The 18,928-nt window shown below is 39.6% G+C and overlaps 1 long non-coding RNA gene across 1 annotated transcript in view; it reads right to left on the reverse strand.

The window, feature by feature from the left end:
- LOC138742559 (uncharacterized) overlaps positions 1-18,928 on the reverse strand; it is a 104,416-nt gene that overhangs the window by 10,905 nt on the left and 74,583 nt on the right. The window contains exons 9-10 of the long non-coding RNA XR_011344260.1: positions 16,422-16,542; positions 464-568 (exon numbers count right to left, since the gene is read on the reverse strand). This is a non-coding gene — a long non-coding RNA (uncharacterized lncRNA). The remainder of the gene's footprint in view (positions 1-463; positions 569-16,421; positions 16,543-18,928) is intronic.

The raw sequence follows: 18,928 nt of genomic DNA on the forward strand, positions 1-18,928 counted from the left end.
ATTCAAACTTACTTCACAAAGGACCTCTATGAATATCCATCGATTGGGACTAGATGCAAAAACCTACTTTCAAATGATATATTGCAGGAATTAAACACAAAGGTCAAATTGAAGTAAATGATGACAGTGAAGCTGAAAGGACAAATGGCTAAATCCATTTTCTATTTTTTGTTTCCCTAAAGCTGCAGTTTTTTTAAAAATAAAATCTATTCTATCCACGTATTGACAATATATGATTTATTTTGACCAAAGGTGCTTCTGTACAAAGCTTATCCAAAATTGGTCTATTTTGACCTGTCAAGTCTGGGCTGGTTTCCTCCCTAATTTTCCAAGTAACCCATTCTCTACACCTTTCCACCAATTCCCCCAGATTCTTCATCTATCTACACATTAGGACCAACTTACAGTGGCGACTTAATCTGCCAATTTTTGGAGGCAATTACAGGACATGGAGGCAACCCACCTGGTCAGAGGGAGAAACTGCAAATTCCACACAGTCAGGACCAGCTGTCCGGATTAAACCTAGGTGTCTTGTCGTGTATGTCGTTTGCTGTATAACATGAAGTTCCTAAATAGTAATGAGAAATTTGGATCATGCTGACTTTAATTTTCAGTATTTAGTTCTTCATTAAGCAAAGTTTAGGATATTAAGATATATGGAACAATAGCCATTAGAAATGGAGTCAACTTCGGAAGACCAGGTTTAGAATATTATAATTTAACCAAGAGAAGACAGAAAGCAATCTCAACCAACTCCTCCAGATTATATATTTCTATTTTAACCATTTGGCTATTCCTGACTAGAAGGAAGATTAATAAACTTTATCTATTAATAAATAATTAAACACTCTGAAAAGATGTTCATATTCAGGTACAGGTGGTCCAATAACATGTGGAGACCAGATCAAGACTTGCATTATTCTGAGAAGCATGTTAGTACAGATTGAAGACAGGTTATCACATAGAAAGCAGACAGTCAGAATGTATGGATGTTTCCCATGGCCGCAAGATTGTAACTAGTGAACTTCCCCAAGGATCAGTTCTTAGCCTTATTTATTATTTATAGAAGGGGGTAGAGTAATAGAATTTGCATGGTATCCAAGATTGAATGGGGCAGGTTTGACGGGTGAGGTGACCTGTGGCTGCTCCTATTGTGTTCTTGTGAGATAATTAGAAGATGAATGGGTAGTATTTTGCTCTGCAGGATGGCCAAAAATTAACACTGGCCATCAGGGAATGCTCCATATATTCCTTTTGCATCACCTGAAATGCTAACAGAATCCAAGAAAGTAAACACACTCCATCATTCCACATGATATCGATTTGCCGTGGCCCAATTTGTTTGATGGATTTAACTCATTAAAATTCCTATCACTGACCCACATTCAAAATAGGTTTATGTCAAAAAGATTACTGGAGTGCCTTCCAAAAGAGATTTACCAGGAAGTTGCCTGGATTGGAAAATAAGTCCTTATGAGGCAAGATTAGCAGAGCTGGGACTTTTATCTTTGAAGCGTAGAAGGATGAGAGGTGACTTAATCGAGGTCTACAAGATTCTGAGAAGGTAGACAGCCAGTGATTTTTCCCAGGACGGGAGTGGCAATCACCTGAGGATGCCTGTATAAAGTGAAGGGGGGAAAGTTTAGGGGAGAAATCAGGGTTTTTTTTTGTTTTTTTTTACACAGAGAGTTGTGGGTGCCTGAAATGCCTTGTCAGGGATGATGGTGGAGGTTGAAACATTAGGGGCATTTAAGAGCCTCTGAGACAAGTACATGGATGAAAGAAAAACAAAGGGTTATGAAATAGGATGGGTTTCGGATTTTTTTTACAATTTTTTTAGGAATATATAGGTCAGCACATCATCGAGAGCCAAAGGTCCTATACTGGACTGTAGTGTTCAAAATGCTATGTTCTATCAGTTTCCACAGACGAGAGGGAAGATAGCTGGTAATAAAGATAGGGGGAGGGGTGAGACAGGGGTTGATAGATGATGGGTGGACTGAGAAGGGGTGAGTCATGATGGCTTTTATGAAGACGAGAGGGTTTCACCTAGAAGCTCCTTTCTCATCTCTTTCCCATTTCCTCTTTACTATCAGCCCTGATGCAAGGTTTTGATCTGAAACATCAACAATTCGTGGCCTCCACTGATGCTGCTCAAGCCAGCAGTTATTCATCTGGATTCCAGCGTCTGCAGTTTCCCATGCCTTTATAAAGGTAATAAGAATCCATATTCAAGTAACTCTTTAATTGAGCAGAATATCTAAAAGTTTGCATATGCCACCATTGTCTGATGTAAACAATGATGTTTTGAAATAAAATATGCACCCTATTTCAGCCAAACTGAGTCTGATAGACAGTTTAATGAAGAGGCTCTCTGATTTTGGTTACAAAGATTCCAGAATGCTATGATCCTTAAAAATTAGGACTGGAGAATTTATGTCCATGCTTATTTGTGGAGGCAACCAGGACATGATCTGGATATCTTAAAATTCCAAAGATAGCCACTCTGTCAATGCGGCATTCCTTTTCCATTCCATAGAATTATTATTTGAGATTAAACTTAAAATCTGCAAAGGTGCTTGAACCTAAACTGGATTGCAACTTGTAGGGAAATATCAAATGTTTTTACTCACAACAGGATCATCAAATGCTAAATTCCCTGATACACTCTATGGTGGACTTCTCATAGATTTCATAAACATACTGGAAAACCAGGAGCAATTCCCCAGTATTTTAACTGTGAATTCTTTGTGCTGAGCTTGTACCAAGTACGAAGTGAGGCATGAACAGTGAGCTTATTCATCTCAATGGAACAGAATATCGACGAAAAGCCTCGGAAAGTAGAAGGCAGTTTACATATATTTTAATAATTGAGTTTATTTAACTGTTTTATTTGTCATTAGACATTTTAATGGGTTTTATTTTTAAAATGTTTAAAGTTCCTTAATCTTCCATGATTTTACAAATTGTTGTTTTAATTTTCCTAAACATTAAAGAGATTGAGAAACATGTAGGATCTCTAACAGGTTTGACAGCTAGATGAGCCTAGACAGTCAGTTTTTTTTTTTAATGTTTTTTTAAGCTGTTTTATGAATGTGCCCCACTCCCCTCAAAATGCTCGCGAAATGACCCCTTCTTATTGTATCAGGTATGATGTGACAATAAACTTGAAGTTGATCTTGAAATTACAGCACAGTGTCATGCTATGCCTTATGTTTAGGTTACAACCAGGACAAGATGATACTTGGATTTTCCCCTGACCTTTGGATTCTGAGGTAAGAGTGCAGAGTTTAAATTCTAAATCTGGGAATAATATTATTCGGTCTGAAGTATGAACAATAAAATATATTTCACCACTTTTTAAGCTTTCATTCATGCTTTTGTTTTGGAAGAGTGCATCTAAATTAAATTAGGTATATCCAGTGAACAACTAGCAAACCCTTCATTTAATCTGAATACATTTTAACAATAGAAAATGTTAGAACAACAAAATCAGATTGGATGCTGTACCGGTTGAATGCTAAGGTATGTAACCTACATGTCTGTGAGAGCCAAGGCAGGGTCATACACCACTCACTCAGGTCTGTTGGTATTCACTTCTGTTGGAAATTACTTGGTCCAAAATGAACTTGTATGTTTTGGCCTGTAATGAAAATTCTTTTGTTGCCTCTCCATAGGATTTCCCACCATTTTCCTCTGATGCAATTAACTCCCTATGGTTGGTCCAGCGGGATCATCTAATTTTAGCCAATCAGCTTAGGAGCTGCCATTTATCTTACAATGTTGCCATGGTAACAATTGGCTGGGTTTTGTGCATATTAGGATACTCTGACATAATGAAAGCTACCAGCTTGCTTTTTAGATGATTAATCTTTTCCCCCGTGAACCTAGTGGAATACATTAGCAGAACTAGTATGATAAATTTGTTTATCCCTAGACAATCATTAGAAAATTACCTGTGAACCAAATTCTCATTAGTATATAGTTCATGAATGAGTGACCATATGGTAAATGATACCAGTCAGATGTGATAATGTCTGTTTCTGCAACAGGCTGCGACTGTTTATAAGGTGCCGCCAGCAGGTTTTAGATCTCTGCTGGATCAGGTTAATTTCAGACACTGTACAAATGTAACCATTAGGACACAGCTGGGACTTAATCCACATGCGGCCCTCGTCTTTTGCACGGATACAACATTTCACAGATTCACACATTCATTGGGAATGTATAACAATGAATCGTCAGTTATTGCACTGTATAATTTTTGACTATTTTCAATCCTAAAGATATACTTTAAAATTGCAAATGAACTCTTGATTAACAACTTTGGTTTATAGTTATAATCATAGTCCATGTCACATCAAAGGTAACTAGTGTTTTTGCCAGTAAACAAGAAAATTTTCAGATGCTGGGTGTCAAGTGTTTTTGCTAGCATCAGACAGAATTAAATTCCATGAGTTGCACAATTAGCAAATAATAGACCTGTGATGTTCTAATCCAAAACTGAGAATATCTGCACTCTTTCTACTTGAAGAAATCAGCTTTTATAATTGTTAATTTTCTCACTTCTGCCACACACCCATGCTTTAAGGAAGACAAATGACTTGGATACTTGTAGGTTATGTGTGCCTTTTGAAAATTATACCTTTTAATGTATCTATTGTGAGGCAGATATAAATATGCTTTAGAAGTTGGTCTTGAAGAATTTGATCCAAAATTTTGGCCATTCTTTTTCTCCCACTTATACTGCTCAATCCACCGAGTTCCTCAAGGAAATTGACTTTTGGCGCAACATGTGGATTACATGGATGCCGAATGTAGAAAAGGTCACTCCATTGACCTTGGCTTTTCATGTCCTTCCTTTTCTTCTTGAAGGAACAGGGATTAAATTATTAAAATTGTATCTGATGCAAACACTCTTGTTAAATTCTTGACAAATAATTTGAACTAATTCCATTAACTGCCAATATATGTTGGGAGAAATAAGTTGAAGCTCTGTCCCCATCCTTCTGCCTCAACTTCACATTAGGGGGAATAAAAAGGGTCCCGAATTCAATCTCATCCCCTCACCATCACCACCTACCCGCTAATGAGATTTGGAAGGAAAAGTTGACCTATCTAAATTCTCATGCTTTCCAACTCATCCATGCATGCCCATCTGATTGAGATGAAAGCCATGATACCCATATTACACAGAGATGTTGTCAAATGACTTCAGAGCTTAGAAATAACCAACTCGAGACCAACACAGGAGGGCAACTCAAGTTTATTGTCATCTAATTGCACAGTACAACCCAATGAACAGCATTCTCCGGTCCTTGGTGCAAAACAGACACACAACCAGACATAACAAGCAGACAAACAAGACACATGCAGGACAATATTCATATACATCATGCGTCACTTTGCATTCACGATGCAGTCTGTGAAATAGAATGTTATGCAATTTGGACATTATGTGAACACTATTATCCAGTTACATCTGTAATGTCCCATTCTCCGACTGAACGGGATGTAGTGGGCATAACCGGATAATTGATTTGCTTCAATTAAATCATTAACTCATACTGATTTCAATTTGAAACATAAAAATATGCACTTCATAAATACAGAAATAGGCAACGGATAATCTATTATAAACCTATGGGACCACAGACGTACATGCAGTTGGATGTTGTCCAAATGGACGTTATGCAGTGCACGACTCCATACAAATAAATAAATGTTTCATTAATATCAGAGTCTCAGATGGTTAGTATAAGAACTTCCTTTGGTTGTACAGCATCTCACTCCATCAGGAAGAAGCCGTTCCTCAGCCTAGTGACGCTGGCTCTGATATTCCTGTATCTCTTTCCTAATGGGTGCAGCTGAAAGGTGCTGTGTGCGGGGTTGAAGGGGTCCTCAATGATTTTGATCCCCCTCTTCAGACAACAATCCTGATAGATCATGTTGATGGTGGGGAAGGGAGACTCCAGTGATCCTCTCTACCACTCTTATGGTCCTGAGGATTGACCTCTGATCCATTTCTCTGCAGCAACTGTACCCCACTATAATACAGCTGTACCACACTGTAATTATAGAGCTCCTATAGAAGGCTGACATGATGCTGGCTGGTACCCTTGTCCACATCAGTCTTTTCAGTAAGTGTAGTCATTATTGTACCTTCCTGACAAGTGAGGAGATGTAGTGTGATGTTACAAGATATGTTATAGGCAAAAACTCCTTCAAAGTACTTTTAAAATTAAATTTTTGGTTTTATGAGTTTTTGTTAACTTTGAGTTATACAAGTCAACTAGCTGCTATACCCAACATTGGTTGAGTTACTATTCCAGCAGTGTTTCCATTGATTTGCATGCAACTGGATTTTCCCACTCCTTGTGAAAATCTAACTACATTTAATCTACTGATAATATAATTATGGAATTAAAATTATGCAGTTTAATTGAAATTGGTGTATTCTCTTCTTTGGCTTGGCTTCGCGGACGAAGATTTATGGAGGGGTAAATGTCCACGTCAGCTGCAGGCTCGTTTGTGGCTGACAAGTCCGATGCGGGACAGGCAGACACGGTTGCAGCGGAAAATTTGTTGGTTGGGGTTGGGTGTTGGGTTTTTCCTCCTTTGTCTTTTGGCAGTGAGGTGGGCTCTACAGTCTTCTTCAAAGGAGGTTGCTGCCCGCCGAACTGTGAGGCGCCAAGATGCACAGTTTGAGGCGGTGGTCAATGTGGCACGCTCCAATGAATGTTGAGGATGGAGCGGAGACAACACTGGTGGAAGCGTTCTAGGAGCCATAGGTGATGCCGGTAGAGGACCCAAGATTCGGAGCCGCTTCATATTATTCTAAGTAGTTATGTAGTAATGCGCAATATATACCCTATATTTCAACATACAAGTCTCGTCGTGAAACCCAAAAAAACTCTCAAAATATGGGGGTTGACTTATACACTGGATATACTTTTGAGACCTTAAATTCAGCTCAAAATCCAATCCGCACTTATCAGGCATACAAGTCGACCCTTGAAAAACCGATCCAGTGTATGTCAACCCTTGCAAAACCAAAAAAAAGTGTGACAGATTTTCATTGAAAACAAAATAGAACCCTTCAAAATCACTATCATTTTCTGAAAACAACACATTTAGAACACTTTAAAAATCACTCTTGCTATCATTGTCTGAAGCAAAGATGGCGGCAAACACATCCATACTCTCACTGTTTAAACAGTCATCATATGGGGTCCCAGTCTGTATCTGATAAGATGGTTCAGCTTTGTCATCAGCGTCCCACAATAAATCATCTTCCATGCACTTTTTAAACAATTTTATCAGTCTCTACTTTAATTTTGTCCCGTGTCTTGAGCACAAAGTTACACAACATGTCAAGTGATGCGACGCGCATTGCCCCGCCTTTTGTAAATGACTTTTCTATATTCGACATCCATGTAATCCACATGCACATGGTCTTTAAATGGCTTGTTCGAGTAGACATCGAGAGGTTGCAATATAGACGTCAAACTACCTGGGATAACCGCCACCCAAGTATTATGGAGTGCTAATCTACTTTTAATGTTCTCAGTTAAGAGGCTACAAAACATATCCCAGACCAGCAAACTCCATTCTTTGCATAAACCGCCTGGCCACCTGTTCCACATACTGTGTATCCATAATTTTACACCATTTTCATCCATCCATGAAAATGTACAAAAATACTTGCAGAGAATTTAATTTTCAGTTTAATTTTGTGTTTGAAGATTACCATGGGTCTTAACTTTGTCCTGTCGGCCATGCACAAATAACACCATGGTAAACCTGGTCTTTTCGTGACCTGTACTACTGTCCTGCACAGTTTTAACACCTTTCCATTCCACTGTTCTATTGCCTATCATGTCAAAATTGATGGGGGGGTTTTGTCCATGTTTCTGATATTTGCCAATGCAAACTGGTGTTTCTGCCAGTTCTGTATAATAAACTATTGAAAACTTACAACTTTATGATCAAGATATTTTGGTACTTTCTGTTCAATTTTTGTTTTTTGGCATTAAACCAGATTTTTCCTGTTGATGAAACAATTGCATCAGCCTACTGTAGCCTCAACATCATCACTGATGTCTGGATGTGACTTGGCCCACTGCAGTGCAAATGTTCTTATTTTATTTTGGGTGACTATGTAGCAATCTTGCCTCTGTTCACACACCTATTCTGCAATGTGAGTTTCCAACTCTGGCCAACAAGTGATTGCTTTTCTCAAAGAACTTTGACTTGTTGGTATGATTCATAAAGTCTCTTCTTTCTTCTTCCAATCTCTCACCAACTTCTCATCCACATCCAATTTTCTTGCAGCAGCGTAGTTGCTGGTTTTATTGGCCATTTCTATCACTTTCAACTTAAAGCTCGTTTTATATAAACTCAGATGCCATGATCAAAGTAAGGAGCTGCGTGAGCTGTCGATGGCTGCCATGGAGTAATCTTCACAGATGGCAGCTACCACCTGGAGCGCCACAACTCATGGTTCAACTGCACCATGTGCAGCTTGGTGAGCCGAGGCTCGCTGGTGCAGGCACCTGGATGCGGCGCCTCGAACTCTGTCAGGCTTAGCAGTTGACCAGAGGAGCCGGCTGCCTGGCAGATGGTGTGGTGCCAGAGGCTGAGCTGCTGGCAGGTCTGTCACAGCCATCCCCCGGCTGCATGCAGGCAGCCTCGCCGAGCTCCCTGCAGCCTACACATTGTCACACTGCTTGCTTTCCCCTCTGAACAGCTGGCTTCTATGAGGATTGCTACCAGGAGGAGTGTGCTGAGAGCTGGACCACGGCTGGCTTTGGAAACATAATTGGGACATGATGGGGGTGGCTGCTGTCTGTGCAGGTTGATGGACAAGGGGGTTGGGGGGGGGGGTCAAGGTGGCAGGTTATTGATCGGATTGTTTGGTTGAGGGGGAAATAAATGGGCCCACCAAAGGGAATCAGTTCCGGGCAAGTAGTGTGGTTGCGAAGGCCGGCCTCCTGCCCTGTGTCCCACTCTCCAAACAAACTTCTGACAGATTTCCATCACTGGAAAGTGGGCTCTCAGTGATCAGGAGGAGGAAGGGTAAAGACAGATTAGTGTTCCACAACCTGTGTATATGGTGGTGGTGAGAGGCGCTTAAACTGGAAACTGTCGGGCAGCAGCGGTACAGTTGGTGTGTGGAAGATTTTTTTAAATTTTATTTTATTTTTTTTTAAAAACAGGGAAGGAGGGAAGCTGATGTCAGTGGCAGCCCTGGGGCACCACTTTACCTAGATACACCGCTGTGAATGATACTGGGGGAGGGGGTGGCGGGGAGAAAGAGAACAGCTTTGCATCAGATCATGAGGTAATATCACTCCTATTGAGTCTTCATGTCTAATTTGCCCATTCCCTTGTTTAAGCAAATTTGAATCAAACTCTCTTGTGGATGGATCACCTGTCAAATGTCTTTTCCTTTCTTGATTTTTAGGAGTAATTGGTTTAATATGTTCCCAAATTTTTATGCTTTAATATACACTTTTGCTCATCTGCTTTGTACCTTGTGGAATTACTGGTAGCATTTGACAAAAATCTCCAAAACCCTCTGTTAATTTATTTTTTGTGCCTAAGATCTTGCACTGTCAATCTAATGCTTCAGTGGCTGATTTGTGTATCATTGTTCATTACTCCTAGAAAAGAGGTTTACAATCATTTGGAACTATTTCCTTTGCAGTTCCCTGACTAATTTTACATTTTGGTGCCTCTACATTTGGCAAATTTAAAGGGAGTTTAAAAGCCATATGTGCAGTGTTGAAGTAATGCCTTTTCATGTCATGGCCACGGCAGTCAAACTTTAGCAAAAGTAGATTAATAAGTAAATATTTTCCTGTTCCAGTGGAAACAACCACAAAATAGAATTCCTTAGTCAATGTAAACAGTCTCCGATATAGTGCAGTATCTAAGGCATTCCTTTGGTACCTCAATAAAATTGCTTCCTTCTCTCAGATATATAGAAACTCAATGCACACATTTTCAGTTTCCCTGTAAAGGTTCAGATAGACCAAAAGTACTTGGGACAGGTCCATCAACAAGTATCTATTTAAAAATAGATATTTAAAAAATCATCAATTTTCAATGATGAGTTGGACTATGGAGTGGCTTCTGTGAGAATTTTAGAAAAAAAAACTGAAGAATGGTGCACAACCTTATGCTAAACCTAAGTTACATGCAAAAGTTCAGGTTTTTAGGTGGCTTTGTTACGGAGTGCGACAAACACATGTTCCATTTTGCTTTTGATAAAGCACAAGAGTGAACCCAAGAACACGTCATCTGTTGAATATTTCTTTTCCTTCTCCATGTGAAGGAGATGGAAAAGTAATCAGCAGGAGAGTTATGTAGGGCTCCTGTCATACACCATTTTGTTTTTTTTTAAATTTGTAGGTGGTTGGGGGGGGCTGGAAAGAGAGTGATCTATAACAATGCAGGATGCTCCATTTTCAAAGCAGTTATGATGAACCTCAGTCAAATTTCAACCACAGAGGAGGAAAAAAAAGAAGCAATATAATCTTAACAGTGGGAAGTATTGAGGGGATGTGGTGCAGATTCAAGTGAATTCAAATGAATAGCTGAGCAACCTTTATATGACCCCCACAATCATAAAGCTAACACCAACTCACTAGGAACACAGTAACACATTGTGATAAAAAATTACTTAGCCACTGGGCAATCAGTTTTATTGTGATATACCATATGTTTTACTGATGTATTAGACCAGAGTAAAAATGGAAATTTGTTCAATGCTCAAAAAAGGAGCAGTAGTCAAAATATTTAGCATTGGAACCACAAGACTAATGTTCACTTGAAGTTCCAACATAGCAAGCTGAGAATACTATACATGTGGGACAGGCTCTTTGTCATTCAAATCTTGAAGTAGGTACTATATGCAGTATTGAAAAATAGGCACATTTTCCAATAATCTGTAATTAATTGGTAAAAAGACTCAGAAATGGCATTTGAAATTCCACCAAAGCTGAGAAAGAAACATTCATGAAAATTTAAAAGTGTTTTTCCTGATGTCTAGATCTTTGTAAACTGCTTTGAACCTGTAAGTGTATCACAGTTTCAAACAAGGAGCATTTTCACCCAATCCCACCAGACCCAATTCTCTGTCTTCCAGCAACTCATTCTCTTTCACATGTCCACTTCCCTTGGATTCATTTTGACATTTGGCCACATGAAGGGGTAATTTATTGTAGCTGACTAACCTCTCAGTAAGTCTTTGGGATGAGGGAGCACCCACGTGACCACATGGAAAATGTGCAAACTCCACACAAGATAAGGAGCTACATCTCTATGTCATCATGTTACAACCACAAGGAAATGAAAATCTTATGTGAACAGGTAATATAAATTTGGTAAAAACCACAAAGAATTACATATATAACTTCCTCACCACAAGAGTGATGAGTGGTAACAACATCTCCACAATAATCTTCAATGCCTGTGCACTGCAATGTACCCAGTTCCTTACTATACTCCTTATACCTTCATGACTGTGTGATTAAATACAACTCTAATTCCATCTACAACTGTGCAGATGACACTGTCATCAGACATCGACTCTGAAACAATAATGGGATGGGTTAGGAAGTGGATAAAGAGTCTGGTGGCATGGTGTCCAGATAACAACTTATCCCTTGATTTCAGCAAAAAAAATAAGAGCTGGTCTTTGTCTGCATTATCGGGGATCAGTGCTGGGGCCATTGTTGTAATCTGTAATCAATAATCTGGATGATAATGTGGTAAATTGGATTGGCAAATTTGCTGATGACTCTAAGATTGAAAGCATTGTGGACAGCAAGGAAGGCTTTCAAAGCTTGCAGATGGATCTGTACAAACTGGAAAAATGCGCCATAAAATGGCAGATAGAATTTAATGCAGTCAAGTGTGAGGTGTTGCATTTTTGAAGAGCAAATCAAGGTCGGACATACACAGTAAATGGTAGGGCACTGAGGAGTGCGGAGGAACAAAGGGATCTGCGAATAGAGATACATAATTCCCTGAAAGTGGCATCACAGTTAGATAGTGTTGTGAAGAAAGCTTTTGGCACTTTAGTCTTCATAATTCAAAGTATTAAGTGCAAGAGTTGGAATGTTTTTGTGAGGTTGTACCAGACATTGGTGAGGCCACCAATGTGTGCAGTTCTGGTCGCCAAACTACAGGAAGGATATCAGTAAGATTGAAAGAGTGCAGAGATGATTTATTACAATGTTGCCGGGTCTTCAGGATTTGAGTTACACGGAATGATTAAACAGGTCAGGTCTTTATTCCTTGGAGCGTAGAAGAATGAGGGGAAGTTTGATTGAAGTTTTCAAAATTATGAGAGGTTTAGACAAAGTAATTGTGAGTAGGTCTTTCCACTTAGATTCAAAAAGATAAATACAAGAGGTCATGGCTTTAGGGTGAAAAGGGAAAGGTTAAGTGAACTTCTTCACTCAGGGAGTGGTGGGAGTGGGAACAAGCTACCATCTGATGTGGTAAATGCGGGATAACCCTTATGTTTTAAGAATAAATTGGATAGATACATGGATGGGAAAGGACTGGAGAGTTATGGAATGGGTGCAGGTCAGTGGAACTAGCAGAATGTTTCAGTCCAGACTAGAAGGCCTGAATAGCCTGTTTTCTGTGCTGTAGTGTTCTGTAGTTCTAATGTAATCTCTTGCCATGACTGAGGTTAAAATGGATTATTTTAAGTGTCCAGTTTCAGGCATGCAAGCAATGTGACATGCTCATGGCAGCTGACTGAATTTCATTGCTGGTGATATTGCCGTGGAAGAGGACACTGATGCTGGCTTTCTAATTCTTCCCATGAATTTGGAGCATTTAGCAAAGAAATGGCCAGTGATATCTCTGTAGTGATTTTAGAGGACTGCTGTTTATATTCAGCAGTGCTTTGAGAAAGCACCTTTAAATACTGGAACAATACCATTGTCTCTGCACAACCCTTCAAATTCTCCAGTGAACCGATATGAATGCCCACTCCTGAGCCTCTATTACATTCATTGGGTAGGCCATCTTAGTCAAAGGCTTACAACAAGACTTCTGCAACAAGTATTCTATCTTCTTTCATGGGACAAGATTATCAGATGACAGAGGAAATTATTTGAAGTTGTGCTCACAACCCCTTGAAGAAATGTAATACCTCACTGACACCTGGGAACCTCTGACCCCTGACCACTTAAGGTGACAAATGAGCATTCAAGCTAGTATTGAGAACCTGAGCCCATGACCACGTCAAAAGGAGAATACCTTTCAGATTGGAAACCTTGCGAATCTATTTGTTGGTGGTAGGAGTGGAACACCTGATGAGCTACCCATATCTATCAGATACCACCTATCCTATCAGTGGAAGGGGTTGTGGTTCCTATATTTGCTTCATTTTCCTGCTCAGAGCTCATAGGTGGGAGTAAATCAATATAGAGAGACAAAGGGGAGAGATGGGGTGAGACAGACCAACAGAGACCTAGAGACAGACCAACAGAGACCTAGAGACAGACCAACAGAGACCTAGAGATGACAAATGAGCATTCAAGCTAGTATTGAGAACCTGAGCCCATGACCACGTCAAAAGGAGAATACCTTTCAGATTGGAAACCTTGCGAATCTATTTGTTGGTGGTAGGAGTGGAACACCTGATGAGCTACCCATATCTATCAGATACCACCTATCCTATCAGTGGAAGGGGTTGTGGTTCCTATATTTGCTTCATTTTCCTGCTCAGAGCTCATAGGTGGGAGTAAATCAATATAGAGAGACAAAGGGGAGAGATGGGGTGAGACAGACCAACAGAGACCTAGAGACAGACCAACAGAGACCTAGAGACAGACCAACAGAGACCTAGAGACAGACCAACAGAGACCTAGAGACAGACCAACAGAGACCTAGAGACAGACCAACAGAGACCTAGAGACAGACCAACAGAGACCTAGAGACAGACCAACAGAGACCTAGAGACAGACCAACAGAGACCTAGAGACAGACCAACAGAGACCTAGAGACAGACCAACAGAGACCTAGAGACAGACCAACAGAGACCTAGAGACAGACCAACAGAGACCTAGAGACAGACCAACAGAGACCTAGAGACAGACCAACAGAGACCTAGAGACAGACCAACAGAGACCTAGAGACAGACCAACAGAGACCTAGAGACAGACCAACAGAGACCTAGAGACAGACCAACAGAGACCTAGAGACAGACCAACAGAGACCTAGAGACAGACCAACAGAGACCTAGAGACAGACCAACAGAGACCTAGAGACAGACCAACAGAGACCTAGAGACAGACCAACAGAGACCTAGAGACAGACCAACAGAGACCTAGAGACAGACCAACAGAGACCTAGAGACAGACCAACAGAGACCTAGAGACAGACCAACAGAGACCTAGAGACAGACCAACAGAGACCTAGAGACAGACCAACAGAGACCTAGAGACAGACCAACAGAGACCTAGAGACAGGCCGATAGATAGGGATGGAGAAAGAGATAGAGGGGTGTAAGGAGTGTTTGAAAATTACCCCAATATTTATAAAACAGTTTCACAAGATCAAACATCTCTGACCAAAAAAAACCAAAAATTAATTGGATTCTATTTTGTACATTTGCAACCACCAATATTTATGTATGCTAATTTACACTGGGGTGGTACCTGTGAAAGAAAAAAAATATCAGAAGATGAAGGTGCTTGCTTTCATAGTGCCCATTGTTTACAATACTCTCATTTCAAAGTCCTGCACAACCAACAGAAGTCCTTCAAAGTGCTGCAATTTCAGAAAATACTGCAACCAATCTACACTGAGCAAAGTTCCATAAACTTCATTGTCAACAACTACATAATTTGTTTGATAATCTGATTAATGTTTAAATACTAAGCTGGTTGCATGAAGAATTTCTAAATCAACATCGTGTTATTTTTTTTATTTCAAATTTACAGTTTTGGCATTTAATTTTTTTTTAATATAAAGACTTTCAATTTACACATTTACTTTTACCAGTACAGTGTGGACAAGCACTTTGACTGATGATTATCTTAAATAAATTTAATTTCAGCAGATTTTTCGTTGCAGGCTTGGATTTTGAATATGTTTTAAAAGCACTTCATAACACCTTGAATCAAAATTCTTTACATTCCTGTTTTTCTACACGTAGTTCCCTTTATTTAATTCTCCTTCTCCCTCTTTGATTAACTTCCTCCTCTTGTGTTCCTTTTGGCTACGTTACACATATCCTTAAATTTACATCTCATTTCTTCCACTTCCCTTACCTGAAAGCCACTCAGTAAATAAAAAGCTATACTGGACTAAAAATGATCACAAGGTCTTTGCGATATAATGAGTTGAAGTTGAATGTCCTTTTATTGTTTTGTTCTCACTCAGACTTTAGGTAACGTATGTCTAAGTGGAGGAACAAATTGATATTCAACCCAGTCCTATTTCCATCAGCACTGGATCAATGGAGGCAGCTGAATAATACTTTTTATCAAGATTATCCATTGAATGTTTAGAAGTGCAGGATCATTAGTGGGCTGCAGATAGAGGAGGATAATCTATGCAAATTCTAGTTGGCTCAAAAATAGCTATGACCTCCCTTGGAAGAATGGCAGATACTTGCAACCACTTAATATTAATAATACAATGTTTTTAGCTACAAGATAATATAATGATGCCATAACACACAATTGTCATGTCCAAATTAAGCAACAAAGTATTTTAAAGATAAATTTTGAGTGTTTTATGACATTAGTTACGACATCAAATTATTTAACAAGGTTACCAAAAACCATTTGTCTCATAGATTCTCTCCACATTTTAACGAGAGTCCAATGTAACAATTTCTTCCAAGTTTTACGAAGGGTGTGGTTATCAGATCAAGTCAAGTCAAGTTTATTGTCATCTGATTGTACAAGTACAACCTGATGAAACAATGTTCTCTGACCCTCGTGGCAAAACGCAGGCACTCAACCAGACATAACGTATATACAAATGTATGCAGAAGTATTTCAGCAAATCAAATAAATAAATGAATAAATAGATAAATATTGTTGTGTACATATGAATGGCCTGTACTAGGATATTATATCCTTGTATAAAGCATTCTGCAGACCATTTTAACAGAGAAAAAAAGACTATGCTTGAGGATTATATCCCAGCTACAAAATTATTTATTCATGGAATCTTCTGCAGTTAACTGAATTTTGCAGGAACATCAGCAATCCAAAACGACACTCCATTCCAATAAATTCATGAAAAATAACTTGTTTTGACATAATAACTCCCTTATCTGTGAAATCAGCCTCTTTCTTGACAATACCAAAAAAACTCTGGAAGAAATAACTGCTTCTAAACATGACAACAAGAACCAGATTTTAAAAATGTATCATTACCTGGGCTTGGCATCTCTAGCATAAGATCTTCTGCTACATCTATTGACCCAGAACTGATGGAGGCAGGACCAGGCTGAATATCAGTTCTATCCTCTTTGAGGACATATGTTCTTCAAAGTACCTAAAGTCAGAGTAAGGAAAAATAAATGGGTAATCAACTTCATCAGTGGAGAAAAGAACTGGAAGTCAACAATGCTATTTATATCAAGAGGCCATCTTCCAAATTTTTTCATGCCATAAGTAATATTGAGCCAGCAGCAGTATAGCCAGTCCCTTCCCCCTTCCCCCCCCACCCACAAATTCATCACCCATGTCAGAACTTAAATTGGAAGAGCCCATCAAGCTGGCCCAAAGCATCCAAGACTCCACACTTAGTCCTGTCAATCCTCAACGTTGGAAAATATGAGATGCAAATTTGGAATCAGAAGTCAGGAAGACTTTTAGTGATTATGTTGTCTCAGTGAAAGGCCTTTCTTGGCCCCACAACTCTGGAACCTTTCCAAAGCATGCACTTGCTTTCTGTTTTATTGGTTAATGAATTCATCAAACACAGAGAGCCTCTTATTTGACCTTGCATGCAAACTTCTGATGGCAGTGGAGATGGCATGAAAAAGTGGGGGGGGGGGGGGGGGGGGGGGGGGGGGAAAGCATCCAATGAAGGGAATCATAGTTTTCTAGTAATTGAGCAATAGCAAAGGCTGGAGTTACAAAGTAGAATCCATAGCAGAGTGAGATGGATGGTAATCGAATCTATATCTGCCGAAAGCATGTAAATCCATTAAATGGATTAACTAGATGTTTTAACTTCAGGAATAAAGGTCCTTTCTCCTGGCGGGCTGAGTATTTCCTTTATTTTCTGTTTTTATTTTAGCTACCGGTAATTAGCTTTCCAAGTAAATTGTAAAACTGGTTGGTTGAGTCTTCAAAGTGGAGAATTCATTTGCATGAGCTATGAGGACAATAAAAACATCCGTCATGAATGCTTTCATTGTTGCTATTGAGGGCTTGGGATCCAAAATCCAATCTGTCGCCATTGTTTGGAATTCACTTGGAGAGCACTTGCAGAAAACCACGAGGGAGGAAGCATGAGACTTCACACACATCCTCTGTTCTGTGCTCTAATAGATCAGTGGGCATCGAAAGGCAATGTTCTTCAGAAATGGCACAGGGATGGCCAGCTGGCAGTCATTTCAGCAATATTTTTTTTCCTCATAATGCAGCTCTGTACAAGAGATACGAAGCATCATTTCTGGAAGGAAAATCTCCCAACAACCCCACTGAGGACAAGCTTTTACATTGATTCACACCCAAGGTTTGCCAAGAAAACAACTCTCAACCCATGCCAGTTGACCTTGCAGTTAAGCATTGGTCAAATTTATTTATAAAGTACATCTCTATGAAGAATGCTAACCCTTTCAATCACACTGTACATCCACAATAAATAGGCCCATGCATTACAATTTGACATAAATGAGACATACATGAAACATTATTCTCATCAACCAGAGCAGACTGCTCCAACATTCAGTAAGATCATGGCCGATCCTATTATGGCCTAGACACTTCAACCCACTCTCTCTTCATTTGTCTTGACTCCATTATAGTTCAAAGGTCAGTGAATCTTTGGCATGAATAAATTTAATGACATTGCTCCATTGCACTTTGGGGTGGAAAATTCCAAAAGATCTATGACCCTCTGAACTGTTAGACTCTCTCAGTCTGTCCATAGAATGGTGCCTAACCTGCTGACAGATTTTATGTGTCTTGCCTAGAGTACCATAAATGGGGGAGAAAAGGGAAATCATAGGGAAAAAAAATAGGATTGATCTTTGCCAATCTGCCAGTTGATAAACCAATAATTGGGCTATTTCTGAATAGAAGATGGACAGTGCCTTCCTCTTACTGGGCATGCTGCTCCGTGCTGGCAGCTCCGGCATCAAGCACAATAAGTGCACTGAAATCAATGGGACAAATCAACTGCTCAAAGAGTAAATTAAAGTTTTTATTTAATTCAACATCATTAATGTAATACGTTTGAAGCATATGGGGAAAAGATAGGTAGATGGAGATGAGCCTATCATCAGATCAGCCATCATTTCATTGAATGACAGTGCAGGCTTGATGGGCCTGCTCCTATTTCTTATGTTATTTTAATTTTAGCAGGTCTCTCGTGATTTTGCAAGACATACACAAGTATTCAAACCAGTGAAAGCTTCGGTGGTCAATGAGTCTCGGGGCAGAGCCTCACCAGCTGGCAAAGTCATTCTGCCAGCACAGCCAACCACTTACAAACACAGAGGCTTCGAGTTACTGTGCTGTTTTCCTGGCAGATGAGTCTGCCCCGAGTAACAGTATAGTCCAGGGTATAAACAACTGACAAGACAGCTGAAAACCAGCCTCAATACATCTATGTCTCACACGTGTGGGAACAAAGATAATTAAAAGATAGATCCAAAGGGACAACATATTTTGTTTTTAGAGGTTTATTACATTAGCAACAAAAAATG

The sequence above is a fragment of the Narcine bancroftii genome, chromosome 9, assembly GCF_036971445.1.
Source record: "Narcine bancroftii isolate sNarBan1 chromosome 9, sNarBan1.hap1, whole genome shotgun sequence".
NCBI classification, from domain to species: domain Eukaryota; kingdom Metazoa; phylum Chordata; class Chondrichthyes; order Torpediniformes; family Narcinidae; genus Narcine; species Narcine bancroftii.